This window comes from Liolophura sinensis, chromosome 6, assembly GCF_032854445.1.
Source record: "Liolophura sinensis isolate JHLJ2023 chromosome 6, CUHK_Ljap_v2, whole genome shotgun sequence".
Classification (NCBI taxonomy): domain Eukaryota; kingdom Metazoa; phylum Mollusca; class Polyplacophora; order Chitonida; family Chitonidae; genus Liolophura; species Liolophura sinensis.
This window is the reverse complement of record NC_088300.1, coordinates 41,317,959-41,328,834: the sequence shown is the minus strand read 5'-3', so window position 1 is coordinate 41,328,834 and position 10,876 is coordinate 41,317,959.

Sequence of the window (10,876 nt, the reverse complement as noted above, 5' to 3'; positions counted from 1 at the left end):
CTTTCGGTATATTGACAAGGGTCATAACTCTCAGTTTTGCTACGGAACAAGGTTAGTAACTCTAATTTCAGTCAGATACAACAGTTATCTCCCTTCGATAACATAAGTTATTTTGAACTACGCCAAATAGCTATGGTATTATTTGGCATATAATCTGATTATTGTGTATATAATATGGTTATCGTGTCATTTCCTCCTTATCTTGCGCACTAACACGTCTAAAACTACTCAAGAAGACGGACATCCTGTCGATGCCCTTACAGGACTTACGATGTGCCCTAATTCAGCAAAGTGTCCTAACCTCAGACAGAGTGTCGAAAAATATCATTTATGGAACATTTTTGCGAATTAAGAAAGGAATCAAAAGTTGACATGTATGTTTTTGTACAAGGCATTTTGTCCCAGGAAGTTACATTAGACACTATATTAATTTATTATTCCTTATAATGGCTTTTACTTATGTGGTAATAGTAATGAAATATTGTATCTCTTACTTGTCTCCAGTGAAACTAGAGCAAAGGGTATATCACTCTACCAACAGAGCAAATCAAGTGGGAACAGTTCGTTTGTATGTAATGGATGATTATCCCCCTAATGCACAATGTTTAGTGTTTACATCGAAAACACCTCAGTTGGTAAGGCAATAGGCCTAAACCCCCTGTATTGAGATCGGGCCTAACACAGGCCTGTATTTTTTCTCTTTTATTTTTTTGTTTATTTATTTATTGCCTAATACCATGCCCAAGAAGTTTCCCCTTATATTACGGCGCAGCCAACCACCGAGCTAACTGTCTCTATTTAAGTCATTGTTGCATATATGTATTCGATATACAGTCGTTCCCTGCAGTAAAGGGCCTATAACAACCGCACAGGCCTGACAGCATGCTAAAATGTTTAGCATATCATCTATCTATCTATATAGCAGACATCTCGTTAACGGTTGATTCCTGTACGATGAATCAGTTCTGCCAATAAAGCTAGAAATTAATTGCATTATTCTGTTTTATTTATAAATTCATTGAAGTTTTTTGTTACGACCAATTGCAAAGACAAACACTTCATCGGATCGGGTCACATCAAAGACTTTAAACATGATACGTGTTGCTGCCTTGTTTGGCGCTCAGCGTTGAACAAGGGAGAACAAGGAAACAGAACTTGTTGGCCCAATATCAATACAATGTGACTGAGTAGGTTGTCATGTTACTTCAGTAGCGGCAGCATTTTGGCTCCATGGACTATGAACCATGGACCTCCTAATATGAAACACAGTAAATGTGCACACACCTAATGATTCCTCGTCGCTATATGACTACAAAATTGATAAGTACGACGTGAAGCCCCAAGCATTCATACATACATACGCAAACTCTTCCCAAGTCAGCAAGTGGTTTGAGGTCAGTCCTTCACTGGTAAAGAATTCTCGCAAAATGCACTTCTTAACTCGATGGTCAACAGGAAAGATGACCACCGTACAAGGAATGCACCAAGACTGCCGATTTTAAATGTTCACGACTCGAGGTTGAACCTTGGGTTCCTGTTTTCAGGTTACACATTGAAGCAACTGAGTCTTAGATTTTCCTCCGAATCGCAGGGTGCAGGGGACCTGACTGGATAATATTGCCACACACATGTTCTGTGTTAGCATGCTCCCAGTTAAACATATCAGTCAAACAAAATTATCTGTGTTATATACAACTGAAAGCTTTTTTTCAGAGTTGCCACGCATCTCCTTAAAGGTTACCAATGCTATGGTTTCAGCTCCAGCGGCAACAGTCAAAAACTGGTGGTTATGCTAGGTTAATTTTTAATATTTGCAGAGAAACGTGTAAGCTGCATGTGGTGATATTGCGTTGCACCGCGCGAGAGTTTGAGGATATACATGTCGAGGATTGAGGATTGACAAATTTACTACATAAATAGAAAGAAAAACCAATACCCAGGCGCTGCAGCCAGCTGGGCTGTACAGCCACTTTCGGTGGGATGAGACCTGGACTTATGTTTACAAGGCTCACGCTCTGATCATCCAACCAACACAGCCGGCTGACCAGTGCAGCCAAGTGGGGTGTATCCTGTTTTGAAGAACCACCTAAAGAAAGCTGCAAGGAAGTAACGATTATTACTCCTTAACATCTTTACTTAAATGGGAATTAACAAAAGGCTCACACGAATGGTGTGCTTTAGATGGACGTAGATGGTTCAGCTAGCACGTAGAATGAAAGGTGCTATTCAGTGGTTTTGCCAGTGAAGTCCCAGAAAAGGAAAGAAACAATAAACTAAAGCCACATGGTCACGGACGTCGTTTATTTAGAATAGGCATATTAAGAGTATGATGACCTTACATAGAAATGAACGTTTCTGTGTATATCAGTACTGTTACTTGATCGAGTAACAATGAACCCCGTCCGGTGATGTCGTGACGTATGGCGTACATATAAACAAAAGCACATGTAGCGTGCACAGGGATTACGTTGCATTACATCTCCCCTTTCACAAGTAAGAACATTTCTTTGAAACAGTATAAAATTTAAATGCACCAAAACTGAACTTAAAACATATGTCCATATATCTGAAGTGAAACATCATTATGGTGAATTGCCTTTTCCATAGATTGTTCGATTCTTTGAAATTATTCGAGACACTACCAAATTTAAACTTACAAAAATAAACTTAAAAGGAGTATCCGTTTATGTGAAACGAAACTTTATAAGTGAATTGTCTTTCACATAGATTGTTAATGGCTTCCAAAGTCTCTCAATCATTTCACTAAACACATTTAAGCACTGAATAAAACACTGTTAAAGTCTTCCAATGTCTCCGTTGAAAACTAACTCAGTCCTAAGTTTTCTAAACTTTAAGTGACGGTTTGATTGTCGTCCCGTGGACGTGAGGTCTGAATTGCAGGCTTGACAGGGATGGTTTAGCCTGGATCCGTGAGTCCGATTGTGCTCCTGATGACGGCGAGTCTTGTGGAGGAGAGTGGGAAGGAAGTGGAATCAAGTGATGACTGACACCAAAGTGCCTGAAGTCTCGATGATGTCTGATCTGGGGCAATCTCTGTTTTGAAGTACTGTTCCTGTTCTGTCCAAATCCCTCACCTGAGCTGTTGAAGTATGCTTTCTGCTTCATTTTGTTCTGTTACCAATGCAGCCGCTGTGAGTTCAAGTCCAGCTCATGCTGGCTTCCTCTCCGACCGTAAGTGGGCAGGTCCAACTGAGCTGAGTTCTTTGTCAATGAATGGTACTGTACTGCAAAGATTTCCTCGCACGAGGAGCTGGGCTGGGGAGTAACCGCACGCTAGTGGAGTCGACCTGTAAGCTAGCAAAGATTTTGCTATGTCAGATTCTTTCTTCAGAATGTTGTTGATGGTCTGAACCGCACGCTCAGTTTCTCCGTTTGACTGGGGAAATTTTGGACTTGAGGTATTATTTTGAAATCCCCATTCTTTGGAATACCACCAAGAAAGAAATCATCATCACTACATTTGCTAGCTGCATTCACTTCGTGAAGTGCACTCTTTGAGCTTGCTTTACGATTGAAACATGCCTTACCGTAGGGACCTCGTTTCATACAAATGTTGTAAGTTGCATTACGAGCTGGGCAGTTGGCTCTTGAGGATAACCTAGACACCGGCTACAATTTCGGTACTGGGTAGGTTTGCTGTTTTGAGGCTGTGTGTGTGATTTGTTTTTACTTGATTTCTGTTTTCCTTTTTCTTTACTAATATTTTCCTATATTTTGTCTTTTGTGTACTCTATCTACTGAAGAACTAGTTTGGAAAATGTACTCCTGTTTCTTGACAGTTTCGCTTTGCATGACCTGGGTGAATGCTTTCTCCAGTGTCAGCTCTGAATCCAGCTGCATTTCTTAGACAAGGATTTATCCTTGATATCAATCACAATTTGGTCACGAATAAACTGTTGTTGTTTTTTGAGAGCTCCATATTCACAGTATTCCACCAAATTGAATAACTCTGTGATGTAAGAATCTACAGGTTCTTTTAGTTTCTCATGTCTCAGCTTGAATTTAGTTCTTTCAAAGATCACATTCTTTTTCATCACGAAATGACCCTCAAATTTCTGTTTTACTGTCTCATAATCAGATATTTCTTCATCTGTCACATTCTGGGAACTCATGATCTTCCCCTTTTTCTCCTATAGAATAAATCAAATTATTTACCTGCGTCTCGCCTGATTGCCTGTTCAACTTGGTCGCTTTCCCATACCTGTCAAAACGCCGAAACCATTTGGTCCATTCTTCTGGCTTGAAGGTAAACTTCTCAGGTGGGGTTATGCCGACTGCAACTTAAAAGCTCTGGAGTTAAATCTTCAGTGAAAAGTTCATTGCACGTATGCACCACTTTCTAATGTCCGTTTTAGTGCACCACGGCTGCCACCATGCTATGTTATCATCGACTAGATCGGGTAACAACTAGTGTTCGTGCAAGAGACTTGACGGTTTAATTTGCCGACCCCGTCACTTGATGTCGTGACGTACGACATACATATGTAGCGTGCACAGGGATTACGTTTCATTACAAATACTAGATCTATAATTTAATATGTCGTAACAAAGCATCATGTGCCTGCAGAGAAACATTTACAGCCTCAAACTTCGCATTTGTATTTTACACCGGATTTAAGTCATTCTCATGCTGTGTACATGTTGGGATCCTAACGGTGAGGATGTTCAGAGAATATTTCTCCCTGACAATGCCCCAATTCCGGCCGTTACCATGGCAACATTTGAAAACGCACTCAAAATCCTCTAGAAGTTGTCTACCAGATATACCACTTCCACACAGGTAAAAATGAATCCGAAAGCAGAACTAAATTTATGTATTATATGCGTTTGCAAAAACGTAGTGAACAAAAATCCACTAACCTCTGTCAGATCCATTTGTTGAACCACTTACGGCTTCATGGTGATTAAGAGTTTATCGATTAATGTCGACTGGACGCTTGGTGTCGGTTACCATTAACGCTTTGTATTGTAAATGTCTTTGCCACAAACATCCTTTCTTTAATCAGCGCGCGATGGTTCGTCCATTTGTACAATAAGCCATGAAGATCATCACCCCTTGGCTGCCCATCAGCCCAGTAAACACGTACCAGAAAATGTCAGACTTTTTAATATGACGACTGCCATATACCCAAATATCCAAGTAAACCCGAACAGTAGAGACGTTTTGATATAGATTTTTTTTTTGATTGGTGTTTTTTGGTGAGAGACTCTTGGGACATTTCGCTGCGCTAGCGCTTTAACCGACTGAGCCACGGAGGCCCCCGTTTTGATATAGACAAACACGTAATGTTTGTTAGCCTTGTTCGAAACATCCTGCATGTCTGGTGCTGACTGTATCACTAAATCTGTCCTGACGAAAAAGTAAATGTTCAAAAGAAGAATCGCTCCCAGTGGCCCGGCAAAGAAGGATCCAATAGCTGTTCTATTGTTCAGAAAGCAAATCTCCCCTCGATATCCCATGTCTTTCCCATGACTTTGGAAGAAATGAAGTATACAACATGCTGAAATCAAACAAATTGGAAATACAACGCAAATGACTGAATAAACCAAAAATCGTTTGAATTCATGTCTTTTATCTCTTGTGCTAGCTCGAAGATTGGTGAACACCATTTTCATATGATATGCAGTAACGAGCATCCAACTGAAAGATGCCATCCAGAAATAACGAACCAGTACACCAAAGACCTGGTAGAGCACGGCGTTTGTGGTGCGGTTAGATGATGTGAGGAAGAGATGTTGCGCCCAGAACAGGTGGAATACCAAACCCATGGTGATCTTTCCGGGCAAGGTCCGGAGGCTGGGTACAACGCTGTATGTGAGAAAGATGAGGAAAAAACCAAGGAGGGACAGGCTTATATAGGCCAGTGACACGATCGATAGAAGGGCATTCTCTTCAATCTCTTTTCATGGCTTAGCAAAACGTTGCTGACATTGGTGATAACACCTAAGTAAATCCTCAAAATCCCATAACATTTTCGGTAGGTGTTGGGTTTGAGATGAAAAGAATAATTCTCAGATTGCAGCTGAGCGGTGAGTGAATCGAATGTAAAGTTGTTAAATTAGTAAAATTACATTCCACAAAAGGCCATCGCAGGAAATCAATGTAAATTAAACTTTCAAAATGGTTGATTCGTGGAAGAGAATAAAATTTTCCATGGAATGCTAAAAATGACTCCCGGGAAGAACAATAAACTCAGTACAAAATACAGGCACACATCCGAAGGTGATATTTGTGCCGTTAAAAGTTAAGACTAAGAACACAACATGCTCAGCGTTTGTTAAACTTTGGCTTGTATTTACCGATATTCCAATGTGTGCTTTGACAACGAAAACCCCTTTAACCTTACTAAATAAAGAAATGGTTTGTCATGGGATGAAAAGGTCATCAATGTCTGTAGAGCTGTTTATGACAAATTCTCTGTATTGTGCCTATGTACAGATGAATAAGGAAACTCTTTTACGGAAATAACAGGTTCCAAAATCATGTCCAAAGTAAACCCGATGAAACCGACAGACACGTAAATATCTTCACATGTTTTATCCACCAGTACTCTTCTGTCAGCACAAACAATTTGGCGACATCTGTAAATATAGAAAATTATCCGTTTCTATTTGTGCACTGTTATTAAATCAACCGGAAAGCAGCATTGTTATTACCTGTAAGTCAAATGTTAAAACCATTCTTACAGAACTGCCGTATACTGCCTCCTTACGGAGCAATATCGCAGGATTACGAACCTCTCAGCTTGGCTTTGCAGTGTTAACATAGCATGATTTGTGCTTTTATAAATCTTGCATTTAAATATTATCAACAATACTTACCACAAACGGGTCAAATGCCTGTTTTTGTTCTTGTTGTTGTTTTGTTTTGGGGTTGGTTTGGGGGGGGGGGTCTTTGGTTTTGTTTGTTTTTTTTGTTTCCACATATCTCTGCGTCATCTGTCCTATCATCTTCAACAGCACCGACGTTCAACAGAACAGTAAGAGGAAAGGGTAATTCAGGTGCCTGTATTCCTCGCGTGTCAAATTCATATCTAATTGTGCTCTGTTGCAAACAACGCAAAAGATGTTCTTATGTGTTCTAAAAGAGGTTTGGGTCCCTTAGTAATATGGTTTATCACCTCTTTGATAAGGCCATTTATTCTGTATTGTCTGCTTATAGAGTAGGTTATCTCCCCTTTTATTTTAATTATCAGCCATTTGTTATGATTATCTGCCCCTTGTTTTTGATCATTGCCCCTTGTTTGAAATAGCTGTTTCCCTTTGCCACTTATCTCCTCTTGAGTACAAATGATATAACTTTGACTGTGATTGTGTACTTAACTAGTTAATCCCACAGATATGGGGTCCTATCAATTCACCCTTTAATACAGCTGAGAACATGTTGCGTGTTTTATTGGTAGGTCGATAAGTGATAATACACCTTGTCTTCATCTCAGTCTCCCTCGACGTTGTTTACTAGTATGATAAATACCGCACCTTATGATTTGCCTAACCTGCTAAATACTGGTTCAGATGGCTTGCCACCCTATGATATGCCTGGCCTACTAATTACTGGTTCAGATGGCTTGGACACCCTATGATATGCCTAGCCTACCAAATTCTGGTTCAGATGGCTTGGACACCCTATGATATGCCTAACCTGCTAATTACTGTTCAAATGGCTTGGCCACCCCATGATATGCCGAACCTGCTAATTACGCTCATGTTCCTGTATCTTGGAAAGAGAAAATATGAGAAAATGATGACATAAATCTTGCGCTACTGCTTAAAGTGAATGCTGAATTGATGGATTTGTGCTCATCTACGCCTATATTTGTATCTGAGAGTGGTCAAATAAAAGCCAGACCTCACTTAGTCAGAGCTAAGGTCACTAACATTGAATCATGGACTAACGCCTTTCTCGTCTTTGCTGGGATGTGTCTTTCCAAGTATCAAACCCGTTGTACTAAATTCCTTAAATACATGGAAACAATCAGGTTTGCAGTGGCCAATTTTGGTGGTTTTGGCTGGCGCATTTAGGATGAACAATTTCGAACCAGACAAGCGTTATACCCTGAGAACTCTTCGGCTGTTATTAATTCTGAATTGTGGTTAATGGTCTTTCACATCTGTAAAGTCCGTACATTCTGCGCCACCTGCTAAGAAGCTACAAATCTCCCAGCCTGGCGTTGGATTTAATAAATCATGTCATGCATTTAACAATGCAGGTGCATATGGTATAACTGTCGTTATTGTCACTCATGTTCAAGTGTTCTGGGGACCATTCCACTGTTAATTGTAAATCTTTTCAACCCTCATGAAAAAATATCAGGGCAATCAATGGAAACAAAAGGGGAGGAAATTTTCAGTTTAGGAATGTCCGCAATCCAGCTCCCGCATCTTTATAACTTGCATGCAAAGTACCCAAATCAAATAGTAGCCAGGAGATTATATCAGGCTTTAAAAAGGTCTTCCCCTTAGATACACAGGCAGTCGTTATCGTATGGTTGCTAAAAAATCTATCTCCCGAGCTCAAGCAGGTCTTCGAAAGCGAGCCCAGAGACTTATTGTTGCGGGCACCTGCCAAAACACAAGACTGGTCTGTGCCAATGCTTTGTCCTCGCTTCAAAAATTCAGAATAGAATTCAGTTTCGGTAGTGATTGGCTGATCCCTGTTGAGCACTTAGTCACGTATGTAAGTGAACAGGAAGGACTGGGGTAAAGCCGCATATATGGTTGAATCATACTTATCAGGTAATGGTCACCAACACAAGATGTTAGGGGTGACCGATATTACTCTGAATGTTAGAAGACATGAAAAGATTAAAACTTCGGGTGGATGACAGAGCACCGATAACACCAGATATATTAATAAGGCTCCCTCGTGCTTTGGGTAAGGTGTGCTCCTTGTCATATGAAGCTTCGGCACTTAAGCAGTATTTTCAGTCACCTTTTTCGGCTCCTTTCGTGTCGGTGAACTAGTGCCTGCAACTAAATTTCCTCAAAACAGGCACTTAAGTGACATTTTTATTCTCGATATAAATGGTGGCAAATGCCTCATTTTGTGATCAGATGTTGAAAAACAGATTAAACAGGAAAATCCCGCGCATTGCGTATAACTCAAGGATTGAATTTAATTATTGGTTGTTACATGTTATTATACTTTTGGTTATATTGAGGGATCTAAGTTGAAACAATATCAGTTTTGTGCTGAATAGGGCCAGCTGCGTTAGCGGCCAAGGGTGGAGAGTCTACCGACCGGATAAACACGGTCAGTCTGACAACGGGCATGACTCCATGTATTAACAGTGTCTTATAAACATCCTATAAGCTATCCCCGCACCGTAGAGTTGCGCGTCCCTATTTTTCATGTGTTGTGTAACCATTTCTTTTCCTTCTCTTATTTTATTGATTAGATGTTTGGATGGTCGGGTAATCATAAGTGTATAAGGGCACAACGAGCGGCTTGCTTACAAGGACATAAATTGGGATTCAAAATGGGGTTCCGTCTTGTCAGGCTTGGTGATCGGGGTAGGAAGTGGAATTCTTCGAGACCGACGGTAAAGCAGAAGTTACGGTATCCAGCGCCCGGGGTATTTTATTTAACTATTGGGTTCAAATGATTTTATTGGTATGAAATGTGAAGACCTATGCAGGCCCATTCAACAGGATCTCATGTATTTTGCAGCATTGATGCCACATTATGTTTCAGTATGGTCTGATATATTTCCTCGTTTGTTCTGGTTTGGACCTAACAACCAGAAAGCTGTTGAGAACATTCGCAGGAGGGTCAATAGAGTAGGTGCTGCCACAACTCTAAAGTGTGATGACAGGGTCATCAAACATGCGGAAATCTCTTGTGCAGATGTCAGTTTGTACCGCTTTGACTGTAAGCGGTTGTCAGCTCTCGGAAATAAAATTTTTCTTACCGCAACAACATGGGTTTGTGTGACCGGTTCAGTGTGTGATGTGTGCTCCATGTTTTTTCGACAGAAATGTATGGTTCCACAGGTATGGTTCCACAGTATGGGTTTGTGGTGGACCGGTTCAGTGTGTGATGTTTGCTCCATGTTTTCCCGACAAACATGTATGGTTCCACAATATGGGTTTGTGTGGACCGGTTCAGTGTGTGATGTTTGCTCCATGTCTTTTCGACAGACATGTATGGTTCCACAATATGGGTTTGTGTGACCGGTTCAGTGTGTGATGTTTGCTCCATGTTTTCCCGTCAGACATGTATGGTCCCACAACATGGGTTTGTGTGACCGGTTCAGTGTGTGATGTTTGCTCAATGTTTTTTCGACAGACATGTGTTGTCCCACAACATGGGGTTCGTGTAGACGGGTTCAGTGTGTGATGTTTGCTCCATGTTTTTTCAACAGACATGTATGGTCCCACAACATGGGTTTGTGTGAACCGGTTCAGTGTGTGATGTTTGCTCCATGTTTTTTCGACAGACATGTATGGTCCCACAAAATGGGTTTGTGTGGACCGGTTCAGTGTGTGATGTTTGGTCCATGTTTTTTCGACAGACATGTATGGTTCCACAATATGGGTTTGTGTGGACCGGTTCAGTGTGTGATGTTTGCTCCATGTTTTTTCGACAGACATGTATGGTTCCACAAAATGGGTTTGTGTGGACCGGTTCAGTGTGTGATGTTTGCTCCATGTTTTTTCGACAGACATGTATGGTTCCACAAAATGGGTTTGTGTGGACCGGTTCAGCGTGTGATGTTTGCTCCATATTTTCCCGAAACATGAGTTTGTGTGAACCGGTTCGGTGTGTCATGTTTGCTCCATGTTTCCTTTTAGTCAGAAAGTTATCAGGTCTACACGTGCTTAGTCAGTATGATATCAACTCTACATGTGCTTA